Source organism: Monodelphis domestica, chromosome 1 (assembly GCF_027887165.1).
Source record: "Monodelphis domestica isolate mMonDom1 chromosome 1, mMonDom1.pri, whole genome shotgun sequence".
Taxonomy (NCBI): domain Eukaryota; kingdom Metazoa; phylum Chordata; class Mammalia; order Didelphimorphia; family Didelphidae; genus Monodelphis; species Monodelphis domestica.
Genome location: NC_077227.1, coordinates 645,697,451 through 645,713,890, shown reverse-complemented (window position 1 = coordinate 645,713,890; position 16,440 = coordinate 645,697,451).

The following is a 16,440-nucleotide window of genomic DNA, read 5'->3' as shown; positions in this document are numbered from 1 at the left end:
CTAGGAATCTATCTCCCAAGACAAACACAGGAACTATATGAACACAACTACAAAACACTTGCCACACAACTAAAACTAGACTTGAGCAAATGGAAAAACATTAACTACTCATGGATAGGACGAGCCAATATAATAAAAATGACCATCCTACCCAAACTTATTTATCTATTTAGTGCCATACCCATTGAATTCCCAAAATACTTCTTCACTGATTTAGAAAAAACCATAACAAAGTTCATTTGGAATAACAAAAGATCATGGATATCCAGGGAAATAATGAAAAAAAAACACATATGATGGGTGCCTTGCAGTCCCAGACCTTAAACTATATTACAAAGCAGCAGTCATCAAAACAATTTGGTACTGGCTAAGAAACAGAAAGGAAGATCAGCGGAATAGACTGGGGGAAAGCGACTTCAACAAGACAGTATACGATAAACCCAGAGATCCCAGCTTTTGGGACAAAAATCCAACTATTCGATAAAACCTGCTGGGAAAATTGGAAGACAGTATGGGAGAGATTAGGAATAGATCAACACTTCACACCCTACACCAAGATAAATTCAAAATGGGTGAATGACTTAAACATAAAGAAGGAAACCATAAGTAAATTGGGTAAACACAGAATAGTATACATGTCAGACCTTTGGGAAGGGAAAGACTTTAAAACCAAGCAAGACATAGAAAGAATCACAAAATGTAAAATAAATAATTTTGACTACATCAAATTAAAAAGCTTTTGTACAAAGAAAACCAATATAACTAAAATCAGAAGGGAAACAACAAATTGGGGAAAAATCTTCATAGAAACCTCTGACAAAGGTTTAATTACTCAAATTTACAAAGAGCTAAATCAATTGTACAAAAATCTAAGCCATTCTCCAATTGATAAATGGGCAAGGGACATGGATAGGCAGTTTTCAGATAAAGAAATCAAAACTATTAATAAGCACATGAAGAAGTGTTCTAAATCCCTTATAATCAGAGAGATGCACATCAAAACAACTCTGAGGTATCACCTCACACCTAGCAGATTGGCTAACATGACAGCAAAGGAAAGTAGTGAATGCTGGAGGGGATGTGGCAAAGTAGGGACATTAATTCATTGCTGGTGGAGTTGTGAACTGATCCAACCATTCTGGAGGGCAATTTGGAATTATGCCCAAAGGGCGACAAAAGACTGTCTACCCTTTGATCCAGCCATAGCACTGCTGGGTCTGTATCCCAAAGAGATAATGGACACAAAGACATGTACAAAAATATTCATTCATATTTGTGGTGGCCAAAAACTGGAAAATGAGGGGATGCCCATCAATTGGGGAATGGCTGAGCAAATTATGGTATATGTTGGTTATGGAATACTATTGTGCAAAAAGGAATAATAAAGTGGAGGAATTCCATGGAGACTGGAACAACCTCCAGGAAGTGATGCAGAGTGAGAGGAGCAGAACCAGGAGAACATTGTACACAGAGACTAATACACTGTGGTATAATTGAACGTAATGGACTTCTCCATTAGTAGTGGTGTAATATCCCTGAACGATCTGCAGGGATCTAGGAGAAAAAACACTATGCATAAGCAAAGGATAAACTATGGGAATAGAAACACCGAGGAAAAGCAAATGCCTGACCACAGGGGTTGAGGGGACATGACAGAGGAGAGACTCTAAACGAAACTCTAATGCAAATATTAACAACATGGAAATGGGTTCAAATCAAGAACACATGTGACACCCAGTGGAATCACGCATCGGCTATGGGGAGTGGGGGAAGGAAAAGGAAATGATCTTTGTCTTTAATGAATAATGTTTGGAAATGATCAAATAAAATATTATTTTAAAAATAAATGTTAAAATTTTTTTCAACATGTTATGGGAAGAAGTATTTTAAAATACACATATTTTAAAGGAATAATTATCAAATATATTAAATACATTTAAAACATGTTGTGAAATTTGTTATTAATATATTATTAAAATGTAAAATTAAGTGTAATTTGAAAATATATCATTAGAAATGATTATTAAATTGGTGGGCTGTTCACATCCTTCAAATATTTTTACTTTCTTTAATTTAGGCATATTCAAAGAATCTCCACCAGAGCTTAAGTAAAGAAACAGAGGAAATGAAAAAGTATTTAATTGATTGTACTCAGAAAAAAGGGGTTGTTGCAAAAGTTGATCCAAATGGCTAAAATAAACTTGTTGATTATCAAAGGATTAATTTTCCTGTTTAGCTAAACATGCCCTGGATCAAGGCAAGATGAAGTTTACTAATACCCAAATATACTTGTTTTCCAAGTTAGGGGCCTAAATTATAATTCACAGGTAACTTCATTTAAGAAATCTTATTTTATTTGCTTTATTTCTTAAGTTTAATTTTTTTCTAAAAGAAGATGTTGATTTTGAAAGAATTTCAGTTTTTAGTATTTTTAGGATCCTGTGATAACTTCCATTTTTCAGGGTTTTTTTCTCCTATATTGAATATTCATCTAAAACAAATAAAGCTTCATTTGATTGAACAATAGGTCACAATATTTTGAGGCAAAGTGTGCATTAAAAATGAAAAACAATCAGTAACCATTTGTATTTCATTTTAAAAATTCATCAAATTAATGATTCTGAGAACAGCATACCAGATTCTTAATTTATTTGTGAAAACATTAACTACATAATGAGATATAATTTGACATTGTAATAGACAGAATATCCACCATGAAGTAACTAAGACTTTCTATTGAATTTCTCATGATGCCAAACTGATAGAGGAATAGGCTATTCAGAAAACATTTTTTTCTGAGGATTCAGTGGGAGGGAATTAGTAAGAAAGATTTCATGGATCAGATCAGTTCAGTAGTAAATATTTGTTATTTCGATAGTTGTATGAAGCTAGAAAATTATTTTTGTTTCTTTGGGTTCATAAAATCATGGTGCCCATTATTGAAGAATTTCTATATACTTGTTTGAGTATTGTCTCATGTTTTTACAAAAAAAAAAAAAAAAACCTGTTAGTTATACTGGCAACATCTTTTTTAAAGTTCAACTTTATGTCACCAAGCTTAATTGAGAATTTACTCTGTATAATTCTGTGTTAAGGTCTCTGGGGTATATAAAGAGGATCTCTGCTCTTTTAAAATTTGATCTGTTTTTGCTTTAGATTTGTCTGAGATCGTGATTGCTATTCCTGATTTTTTAATATCGGATGATTAAAAATAAAATCTGCTCCAGTCTCTTACCTTTACTCTGTGTGTTTTCCTACCTCAATTGTGTTTGTTAACAACATATAAGATTCTGATTCTTAATCCACTCTGCTATCATCTCCCCTTTCATGGGTGAGCTCATCTCATTCACATTCAGTTATATTTACCAACTGTGTATTCCTCTCCATCATTTTCCCCTCTTGATCTTCCTCTGTCTCTTTTCACTCTGTCCCTCCCCCCAAATGCTTTGTTTTTAATCATCACTTATTTCCCATAATTTTTACCATCCTCTCCTTTGCCATTTTCCACTCCTATTTCTCTATAGGGTAAGGTAGGATTCTATACCCAAATAAGTTTTATTGTTGTTCCCTCTCTACTCATCACTACCCTAATGCTTCCCATCACTGTAATAATTTTTCTTGTCTCTAGATCTGAGATAATTTACCCTATTTCATCTCTCCTTTCCCTTTTCTCTCAGTGCAATTCTCTTTTTCACCCCTTGATTTTTTGTTGAATATAATATCCTAATCAGCTTACTCCTATACCCTCTGTCTATAGATACTTCTTCCAATTGCCCTTATGCTGATCAAAAAAATTAAGAATTACAGATATCATCTTTCCCTTTAAGACTTCTCTTGGGTCATGTGTTTGGACATTGAATTTTCTATTTTCTTTTTATTAGAAAATATATTTTACTAAGTGACCATTTTTCCCTTAATGAATTTATACTCCATTTTGCTTGGTAGGTGATACTGGGTTTTAAACATAGATTGCTTTGTTTTCACTATCCCTTTCTAGGTCTGTGCCTTATTTTTCTATGTCTCCATAAAATTCTTCTATCATTAGGTATATGAGGATGATATTAGAAATTAAATCTTGTCATATTAATTTAGAGATAAGAAGTAGAGAAGCTGGCTTGAGAAAGAATTGGTTTCAAACAGATCTGAGAGAGTGTCTGTGTCAAGACAACTGGTTTTTCTTTGACAGTTACTCTCTCTAGGAGTGGCAGTTGAGCTCTGGCAGTTGGCAGAGTCAGACTCTCTCTCTCTCTCTCTCTCTCTCTCTCTCTCTCTCTCTCTCTCTCTCTCTCTCTCTCTCTGTCTCTCTCTTGCTCTCACTCTCGCTCTCTCTCTCTCTCTGTCTGAGGTAGAAGGAAAGGAAAGAAAGATCTGAAGAAGCTAAGTTTTTTCTTTTTCCAACTTGGGAAACACTATTGACTATCTATTGGTGTTTTTATAGATTGTTTTAACTCTGTGAAGACCAAAGAACAACCTTAGGCTTTGTTTTGGACTCAGAGTCCTAAATTGGCTCTTGTTGAGACTTGTGAAAATTAAATTTAACTCACTCCTGATTATAACACTGAAATTAATTAACTCTCCTCTGATTGTGAAGATTAAATTGTAACCCCTGCCTATTTTTAGATTTTAATCACCAAAATTGTAAATACCCTACTTACAGTAGTGAGATCTGCCCTTTTTTTTTTTTTTAGATTTAATCACCAAAAGTGTAAACACCCCATTTCACTCATTAAGTGGGAGGTTTGTGACTCACTTGTGAAATAAATCAAAATCAACTGACCTCCCCTGGGCAATACTGAAAGCAAAATCTTCAACTGTGATTGGTAGATGTAAAAATTGGGGGAAATGACACAAAAGAAAGTGCCTTTAAAAGGGAGTGACAACTGCCTGAGTACATTTTGACTTGGAACTCTCACTTGGAGTGGAACCTCCTATGAGTAAATTACTTAGTGCTTAGACTAGATATTGTATTTATTTAGAATCTTGAACCCTAGAGACTACAATTCCCACAATCCCCTTTTCCTTTTCCTGTTTGTGTATCTCCTTAAATGGGGGGAGTTTTGAGTTTCTGTTTCTGCCCATGTGGTCTCTCTGGTTCCTTGGTGGAGGAAGATGGAGCTGCTGCTAGCCTTACTTCCTTATACTTCTAGATAAATATTTAATAAATATTATTAAATATAATACTTGGAGTACTGGATATTAATTTTAATGTTTACATTTTTTGCAGACTATGAAGGGATTCTAGAATTCAGCTTTTCTTTTTCCTTTTCTTTAAAGCCAGCAGCCTGGTTACAGCCGAGCAACCAAGGTGGTTTAAAACTGCTACTGGTTTGCAACCAAAGGTGCTTTCCTGCTGGTAGTTTTCAAACCCTCTCTCCAGCAGCCCAGCTGTGGCTCATTCCTCTGGCTCTTCTTCCACCTTCCAAGCCTCTGGCAGCTGCTAGTACTTGAATATTGTGAAGATTAGATTTAGCTATCTCCTGATTTGTAACAATGAAGATGCTTATTCTAAAAACATCAGGGATGTTTTGGGAACTTTGCATTACTCCATCCTACTTTGTATACAAAATCTCAGGAATGTCTGTAACCATGCTTGAAGATTGAGTGTTTAGGAGGATGGCCTTTGATAGAGAAATTAACAAATCAGAAACAGCTGACAGACCCCTGGGCTGTTGTAAGTCATGCTTAGGCTATGAATGGTGCAGAGGAGATGCAGGAAAGGGAGGTAGAATCATCTAGGTTTTCCTTCCCCGGGTTTCCTCTCTTCTTTCTCTTTCCCTGGAGAGGCAGCTCTGGCTGGCAGCATGCTAAGCATTCTGACATCTTGGCGTGGTGGCAGCTATTTTTCTGGGTTTTGGTGGTGAGTTTGCCCTTGAGCTAATTCAGTTTCAGGCATCTTGGCTGAGCCCTCTTGGAGTTCAGGCTGATTCCTTCCTCCTTTACTCTCCAAAACCTTATCTTCCTAAAAGCCAAACGGGAGAAATCCTGTACCCTTTCCTTCTCCCTTCTCCTTAATTTCTTTCCACTATATTAATTAAATCACCATAAATTTCCAGCTGACTTGGGTATTTTTTTTTTATTTGCGATATCCATAGTGACCAAACAATTAATATAGTTTAGGTCACAACACTAAAATTATCCTTTACACTCCTTCCACCCTGCCTGCCCAGCTGCCTTAATTTAGGGGACTTGGTGGAGAAACCACTCTTTGCCCACGACCTAGGGAACAGCCTAATCAGGCTGATTGACCATTCCTGCCTGCAGCTTGGCCAAACTCCAGCCGGCTCCCCCTCTGCCTCAAACTACTACCTCAACCACAGAACCCCGGGCCCACCACAGTGCTGCTGCTGTGTCCTCTAGCTGCTGAAACCTAGTCACACCTGGCTTGGCTTCTCCTACCCAGGGCACAAAGCCACTGTATTTTTTTTTTTTAGCCTGAGCTAGTTCCAGCCTGTCCCCTACCCCCTTGGTACTGCTGATTCTGCTGCCCTAATCTGTTCCAGTTGGTGAGTTTAAGCTTCCCTTTCCCCAGCAAGTGGGAAGGGAAGCCCCTTTCCCCGCTAGACAGCTGATTACCTCCTATACTCCACCAGGCTCTTTGCCTTGGCTGGGAGTGTCCCAGCCTTCTTTTTTTTTTTTTTAAACTACTCCCCAACCCCTCCCAATTCTAGTGCTGCCTTTTGGCCACTAGAGGTGAATATTGACCACTGATATTTTCTTCTTTTTTTCTATCTCTTCTCTTTTTTCCCCTTTACTGCTTAGCTACAGTGGTTATTGGCTGCCACTAGATGGCAGCAATAAATAAATTAATAAATAAATGAAAATTTTAATTTTTCCCCTTTTTTAAAATAAAAACCCAATAAAATCATAAAAAATTAAATAAGCTAAATACCCTCACCTTCTACCCCACGCCTTGTAATAATGAAAATTAAAAATAAATTAAAAATAAATATACATTTTTCTCCTTTTTTGATCAAAATGCTAAGCAGCATAAATGCAACAGTGCATGAAAGTCTTTTGCTTTTTGCCCCATTAGAACCATGTAAAATTCCAAATTCCCTCATCCTCCTTGTTCTCCTAGGACATTTTATTTTTCTTATCTTCATTCTTAAGACAAAAAGTGGCTCTATATGAGAGATTAAAACAGAAATGCAGGCTTACAAGAAAATTAAATCAAAAAATTTCAAACACTTATATGACCTAATGAAAAATACTGATTCTACCCCAAACAAGTCTGAATTTTTTAAGCCTGATCCTGAAACTCAAATAGAGAATGAATCTTTTTCTCCCAAACTGGAGATGAAAAACCCCTCTTGAATACATCATGTACAGACCCTTCTCTCTTGTACTTTGCATTATTTCTCTCATGCTCTGCATCTCCTGGCTGATCTTACCTCTCCTGTCCTTCCTCTAATCCCCCATTCTCTCCTGCCCTTTCTCTCATGCCAGGACCAGCCTCAAATCCAATGAAATCGCATGCTGCAACCATACCTGTTCCTACCCATGTTGTTTCGGCATCCCCATAGTCAGTTTCTAAGGAATACCAGACATCAGATGACTACTATGAAGGCCTTTTCCCATTAAGGGAAGTCTCCAGAATAGGACGCAATTGGGATCTAGTGACCCGAAGACACCATATTCCTTTTACTCTCCAAGAAATTAGAGAACTGAAACATAATATACCTTCATTTGAATCTGAACCTTTGGTTGTGACCAAGAAGATGGCTCATATTTTTTATCAATATAGCCCATCCTATAAGGATGTTGAGAATTTGCTTGATGATTTTCCAACAGAATGTGGGAAAAATAAAATCATCTCTCATGTAAACGGGGTTATGGGGTGTAGTGCACCACACTGGCCAGCTCAGGATCCTACATGGGATTATAATAGTCCCACCAACTGGTTGCAACTACATCACATAACAGCTATGTGAGAATGCTCCCAGTATATGAAAGCACAGTCAAAATTTGAAAGGCTTAGAAAATCAGATAATGAGACACCCTCACAATTCATGGATGAGCTCATTGAGCTTGGGGGTCCATATCTAGACCTTGATATTTCTAAAGAAAAAGATATTAAACAAATGAGGAGATATTTTGTCAACAATTCTTGCAGGATGGTCCAAGATTATTTTAAGATGCATTGCTCACGGTGGACTCAGATGGACCTTGAAGAGTTGATAAACTCTGCTTCTTATGTCTTTAAAGACCAAAATGAAAAACAGGAAGAGGCTAATAATATTATAGAAACCTTGAGAAAACAAATCAAATTTTTGAAGAATAAGACTCATAAACAAAACAAAGGGCATGGTGATCAACCAATGGCACTAGTACCTCTCCAAGAACATAACTATCAGTCCCTTACCTGCCAATTCTGTCATAAGAAGGGCTACATAATAATGAAATATAGGAATTTTTCCTGGATACTGATGCATTATACCAACCGGAGAAATTCTTATAGGAACAATTACAGGAATAATAATTATAATGGTGATTTCAGAAATCATAATTTTAGTACTGATAATAATCCTAGGGACATAAATCAAGGCACCTGACAACTCATACCAAATGACCCTACAGCAGTATATTTTGAGTGGAACTTGCCCTGAACCACACAGGGAGCTACTGCCCTTCAGGGAGGAACCCAAAGATTATGAAGGTTTATGGGGGCGGAGGGCACAGGAATCAGAGGATAGAACCTTTGATTTTTCCAGACCCTGATGTCTTACTGCCTGTTGTCCCTATTGTAAAAAAACAGACTCGAATCCAGGACTTCAACCCCCAGAATACCTTGCTCCACTTCCTCAGAATCCTTTGTAATATCACTGAATTCTCACCTGGGCCGAGAGCGAGATAGGGTATTTAAACCTGGTTGTGAATAGGATGGCTCTCGTTTGGACTTCCATTTTGGAACAGACGTGTCTCTTCCATGATGTGAGGTTATCCTGTCTAGGTCTCTCTGACATAGGCATGTGCTTTCTTATTCTGTATTTTATTTAATCCTTAACCTTTAATAAACCTCATAAAAATATAATACTCCTTGCAGAGAGAAACTAATTTCTACCTGCCTCAGTCTCTCCTAAATTTTAACTGTTACAGTTTTGGCAACCACTAGGTTGGATGAGAACTTCTCAAATGTTTTAGCCTAGATAATGATTTTTTAAGCCACGTTTTTCCAAGATGCTTTTTTAGAAAACCATCTTGATCAGCTCCTGCCGGCAGCCATCCCACTCCACCCCTCTCAGCCCCCTGCCTGCCTGCCACTGCTGCAGCCATCTGCTTCGGATGGCTGCTTCTCCCTGCCTGCAGACCTGTTTGCAGATTGCAGCTCACCTGCCCACCCTGGCTGCACGGCCCTGCTTGACCCCAGCTGGCTCTTCACCCAGATCCTTGGAGCAGATCTGATCATCACTCAAGACTCATTTCTACCAGCTGGTAATAGGGATATTAACCACGTGGGTGGATCGGAGTATAGGAGGGTAGAGAGAAAAGGGAGAGGAAAAGAAACAGACTTTTCCAAACAGGAACTTAAAAGCAATGGGCTATTTAAAAGGATACCTTTTGACAGTTCTGGTAATTTTATTGACTTCACCTGCGTGTCAGGGAAAAAGATTCAACTTTAACTTTGAATTTTAAATGGGTGGCTCAGAGAACTGAGAGCCAGGCCTAAAGACATGTGGTTCTGGGTTAAAATCTGGCCTCAGATACTCCCCAGCTGTGGGGCCCTGGATGGGTCCCTTAACCTCCATTGCTTAGCCCTTATCACTCTGCCTTCCAACAATAGGCATTTAAATGGATAAGAACCCAAGGAGCTTTAATGACTGGAGGTTATGATTTTTAAGGCATTTCAGACGCCAATGGTTTATAAAAATCTCTGTATTTCTATTGCATTTTCCTGATTGTTTTGCTTAAGATATAACTTTGTGATTTTAAGTTCATATATTACTACCTTCAATATTATTCTGTTATACTATTCATTTAATGTACTGAGTTTTAAAATTCTGTTGCTTTCCCCCATAACCATATTGAAAAAAAAATCATTGTAATTAAGCCCATACAGGAAAAAATCAGCTTTTTTCTAATTTTGCCTTTGTAAAATTGTCACATAGAGGATAGATGGACTTCAGAAGTGGTTACAATTGCTATAACAACCTTTGGAAAATTTAATGTGCTAAATATCTCAACTGATTTTAAGGGTTTTTTAAACATGATTTTTATAATTTTTTTTAACAATCTCTGGTTATTTTTGCCTGCCCCTAACACGAGGTGTAAGGCCAATTCTAGCTGAAGTGAAATCAAATTATAACCCCCAACCTTCCTGCATTTCTAAATATGTGAATGGAAGTTGGGGCAGTTAATCTCAGGGCATTTGTACCCCTAAAAAGCCTCCAAAAAAGGAGCACCCCTTTATTTATACTCTTCAGCTCATTATTTTGCTTCCACCAGAATGATATTTCTTCATTATGTTCTAAACCCAAGATGAGTTTTACTATGTTTAAATACCAAGGTTGAAAGATTTGCTATGATTGTAAAAACTTGTGAAGAATATCTATCAATTTGCTATTGTAATTAATTGGGCTATTGAGAATTTTGGGGATATTGATATCTGCACTACTGTACTACTGTTCAATTCATTTGTCTTCTAAGTAACAGTGGAGCATGGCCAGATAATAAGAAGAAATGGATCTCATTTTTGGTGAGAAATCCTTGTATTCTATATTGTCTTAGCTGAAACAGTGTGTCAATGATTATAAGCTATATTTTTGAATTTTTAAAAGCTCTTTGATTATTATATTTTTCTCGCATGTGCAATATACTATTTCAGTTTTTTTTTAATTTTTCTCTCCTTTTTATATTTCAAGCACATGTCACCAGCATTAAGATTTTCTTTAACTTTTTGACTTTTACACATAAGATTTTGATAGTCTATATTTTCATCCAGAAATTTTTCTTTTTTATTTGGATTTTCTGATATCTTTTTAATATCTCTTGCCAATTGATTCATATACCTCATACCTCAGCCATGCATCCCTAAGTGATCGTGTATTTTTCAATCACTCACAACATGGGGAAATGTAAAAAAAAAATATTATTTAAATTGCAAAGTTTAAATTCTTTTTGAGAAGAATTTTAAGTAAAGAAAGATGCTACCTCTCTGAATCCAGAAACTGAACTGTTGAAGATACCATGAAGAAGACTCCAGAACACAAGTGCACAAAAATGAACTTTGGGTGTGGTTGATTGAACATCTATTTGTATGTATATTTTCATGCCAAAGGGGACTGCCCCCTAATTGACTTTTTGTCAATGCGACCAGCAATTATTGGTTTTGTTTTTTTCCCTCTTATCCTCACATTATTGTAATCTTTAAGTTGATTATGTTTTCATGATCCTTTTGGGGAAAAATTAATTTTTTCCAAAAATGATCACACGGAGAATATAAAAAATAGACTTGAATTCAGGACTTCAATTCCCAGAATTCCTTGCTCTACTTCCCCAGAATCCTTTGTAATATCACTGAATTCTCACCTGGGCTGAGAGCGAGATGGGGTATTTAAACCTGGTTGTGAATAGGCCCACTCTCTTTTGGACTTCCATTTTGGAGCAAACGCATCTCTTCCATGATGTGAGGTTATCCTGTCTAGGCCTCTCTGGCCTAGGCATGTGCTTTCTTATTCTGTATTTTCTTTAATTCTTAACCTTTAATAAACCTCATAAAAATATAATACTCCTTGCAGAGAGAAACTAATTTCTACCTGCCTCAGCCTCCCCTAAATTTTAACTGTTACACTATCCACTGCCTCCCCATACTAATGATCCCCATGTAACATTAAAGGTTGGTAACACCTATTATGATTGCCTTTTGGATACTGGAGCTTCCCAGTCTGTACTGAAGAGTACACCTGATTCATATTGCTGCTCCATTGGCTCAGTTAATGTCAGGGGGTATCAGGGACACTCCTAAAGGTTCCCAAGCTTTCCCTTAGAATAGTGTCCATTGGACCCCTTAGTGTGGAACTCTCCTTCCTCTTAATGCCTGGCTCCCCTTTAAATTTGCTGGGAAGAGACCTTTTGTGCAAGCTTAGTGCCAAAATAACTTGCTCTCCAATTGGCTCTATGACACTGGAACTGCCTGAGGAATCCATAACTTTATGCCCTGTAGTTCTTTGAGATACTCATGAAATGAAGGAGACTCCTATTTTTGAGATCTCAACTGATATACTTGAATCTCTCTGGGCCACATCCTCTGATGTTGACCTACTTAAATCAGCTGTCCCTATCCAAATTCAAGCAAAATCTAGCCCACCTCCTTCCATTCCTTAGTACCCTGTTTCAAAGGAGGCAATTGATGGCATTACACCAGTAATAAATTCCCTGATTGGCCAAGGCATCATAATTCCCTACAAATCTGAATATACCATGCCTGTTAAAAAGCCTAAACTGGGGCCTGATGGCAAACATCTTTATTGCTTTGTCTAGGATTTGAGAGCTGTGAACAATCACATTATAGAGACCCTGAAGTTTCCAACATAAATAGTGTTATTTCTTCTATTCCTAGCACAGCTACATTCTTTACAGTAGTACACTTATGCTCAGCTTTCTTCTCTATACCCATATATGAGAATTCCAGGCATATCTTTGCTTTCACCTGGAAGGGATCTCAGGGCTCCTGGGCTCATCTTCCCTAAGGCTTTGTGGACAGCCATACTCTGTTCACACAATTCTTAACTGCTGATACAGATGCCATAAAATTTAAATAGAGTCATTTAATTCAGTATATGGATGATTTACTCTTGGCCTCACCAAAAGCTGAAGCATTACAGGTGGATAGCAAACACCTCCTCTTAGAGCTACATAAGAGAGGCCACAAGGTCTAAAAGGACAAAGTTTAGTTGTATCTCCCCAAGGTACAATATTTAGGCTTTATTTTGACTTCTGGGTCCCATTTAATTTCTCCCAAGTGTATTGAAAATATACAAAAGTTAAGTGCTCCTACCACTAAAAAGAAATTGAGAGATAGTCTTGGAACAATATTATTTTGTTGGCAGTAGATACCTTGCTATGGGGGAATCACTAAACCCCTTGTAGCACTCACAAAAGAACTCAGTCCCTGAACCACTTAAATTGGAAACAGAACACGTAACAGATCTTTCAAATTTAAAGCAAGCTATCCTGTCTGCCCCTGCTCTAGACATACCAAATTATGATAAACTATTTACCTTTTAGGTCTATAAAAAGAGGGGGGCTAGCTCCAGGTGTTCTAATTCAACTTTTGGGACCTGATAAACAGTAGCCTATTATTCTGCCCAGTTTGACCCAGTAGCTGCCTGAGCACCACCATGCCTTAGAGGAGTAGCTGCCACAGCTTTACTGGTAGTCAAATCTACCAATCTGTTATTGGGATGCCCTCTGACCATAATGTGCCCACATGAGGTCGAGGCATAATTAAGACATAGGACACAGGCATTTACTAACCAAAGAATTACTAGATATGAGATAAGCCTATTTAATAATGAACATATCACACTAAAATGCTGTGGTGTTCTTAATCCTGAAACCTTGCTCCCTGATTTGCCAGTTTTCAGAGAACCTTTACACAATTGTACATCTTTAGCATCAACTGTTGATAAACCTTGTAATAATTTATTAGACACCCCTTTGGATGATTCAGATTTAATATTATTTAAAGATGGTTCTTCATTTATGAGGGATGGTGTGTGCTATACAGGAGCTGCAGTAGTTAATGAATTTGATACTCTGTGGTCGACTTCCTTGCCCTCAAATGTAAGCTCACAGGGTGAAGAACTCACAGCTTTGAAACAGACCTGTATTATTGCAAAGGATAAAAGAGTCACAATTTACACAGACTCCCATTACACCTTTGGCATATGTCATACTATTGGAATGCTATGGCTTCAGTTGGGATTCTTAACATCAGCTGAAAAATGTACTGCCAATGAAAACCTTATCACTGAACTTCTTTCTGCCATCCAGATCCTCAAAGCTATAGCTGTCATTCACATTCACTGCTCTGCACATACAGGTGGCACTGATCCTGTCTCTAGGGAAAATAACCAAGCATATATTGCAGCAAAACTAGCAGCCTTAGAAGGCCCTAAATTAATTATGCCACTAATAATTACTGATGATTTTGGATCTATCCCTTTCTTATAATGACAACGAAGTGGAAAAATGGAAGAAGATATTTAAAGCAAAACAAATAAATGGAGTATGGTATCATCAAATGGCAAACCCTTACTCCCTAGAGCTTTCTAGAACCAGATTTGTCACTCTATTTATAAACATGGTCGTTTTGGCACCCAGAGCATTGTAGACTTTGTTAAAAGGGTATGGATAACACCTGGAATAACAATTTCCTCCAAAGCATATACAGCTTGTCCTACTTGCCAGGCCTTTAATCAACATGCCTTTCAAGGAAAAGCCTTTGGTAGAAGTCTTCTTGCTTACACACCATTTGAGCACCTACAAATTGACATTATTTCTATGCCAAAAGGTGGACAGTATAAATTTTGTCTAGTCATAGTCAATCAACTGACCAGGTGACCTGAAGCATTCTCTACTGCTCATGCCACAGAGGCATTTGTTGCTAAAATCCTTTTGAAAGAAATTATTCCTCGTTTTGCCCTGCCAGCATGTATTGATTTGGATAAAAGAACTCATTTTACTGATTGGGTGTTATCTAAAATTTATTCATGTCTGGGGATAACTCCTAAATTTCATATACCATATCATCCCTAGAGCTCTGGCCAAGTTGAATGAATGAATAAAGAACTTAAAACTATGAATGGAAAATTGTGCATGGAGACTCATTTGAAATGGCCTGAAATTATACAACTGACCCTTTTTTATCTCAGAAGCAGAAGTGGAAGCAATTTACACATCTCACCATTTGAGATGCTATTTAGACATCCATTTATGCAGGAAAATCATTTTCCCTGCCTATAGCTCACTGTTAGGAGGGGATTCAACCGTTGATACATATATCAGACAATTACAAACAAAATTGAAAGAACTCCACAACTCTGTAGTTGCTGTTCAGGTGGGCCCCATTGATTTCATGATTTAAACCCAGGTGATAGTTTATACATAGAAAATTTCGAAACATGCTGGGTCAACTGGATCTGATTATGACAGACCATTCCAGATCTTATTAACTACACCAACAGTCATCAAAATTGGAGAGAGGGACTCATGGATTCATTGTAGCCATGTAAAACAAGTACCTTCTGTTGATGGTGAATGATTATTTGCACTGATTGTATTTGACTATTGATTATGACTGGACTTCCTTATTGCTGGATTTGTACTATATTGTTACACTTTATTTGATTGATCCTTTTATTTGCGCAAATTGCCTTGTAGGGCAACACATGTACTACCTCATAGAAGAAAATCTATATTAGTGACCTATATTGACCCAATGTGCCTTTTTGTAACATTTTTTGCCTTTGCTAATTGTTTTTGTATTTGCTTGGATATAGTTTTGCTTTGTATATCTCGTTTGTACACACATTGTTTTATCTGCCTTATTTGCATTCCAACTGCAGATCATGGTAAGTCAAAAAGGAAATGAATCTTATTTTTTGAAAACTAGTTCCTATATTTTACCTCTGTAATTGTAAAATATACATAATTTTAACATCTTGTTTTCTTCCTACATGTTTCATACAATATTTAATTTTTTAATTTTCTCATTTTTTGCCTTTGAAACACGTCACTAGTATTGAAAAAAAAATTTAACTATTTTTACTTTTTGCAATGCCATAACCTAAGATGTCCATTTACCTATCATATATATATATATACATATATATATATATATAATACCCAAAAAGCTTTGGACTATAGGGCTATGGCAACCTGCCACTAGTTATTTAATTATTATGAGACTTTATCTCGATGACTATGTATAAACCAAGGACAAACAGACCACAAAGGGGCACAGAACTTGTCTTGCAAAGTACCAAACAAGTACAAAAAGGTGAAAGAAACCAAACCAATCCTCTGGAGATTGATGATATTCTGCACAAAAAAACACAGTGACTTGATCATGTGTGAGACTCAAGGTTGCAGCTGTTTAACATGTGTTAAATGCAGGACTTCCTTGTACCACCCTCTATATTAAGCATATGACATCATTTGCTCTGACTTCATTATCCAAAAATAAAACAAAGAAAATGTCAAATCAGGAAATTCTATTTCCCATTTGTCTTGAGATCTAGTTTCTTTTTCTATTTTCTCTCATGATGTGACAACTTACTGTAGTCCAGTCCACTAAACTGGGTTAGTGACTAATTGTTGTTGTAAGCTTATGGGACATGGATCACTACAAGAGCTTGTTGTGAGTTGTGATTTTTTTCATTCTTCCCAGAATGTTTTTTCTTTTTCTTCAAGTTTTCTTTTTATATTTTTTATCTGATT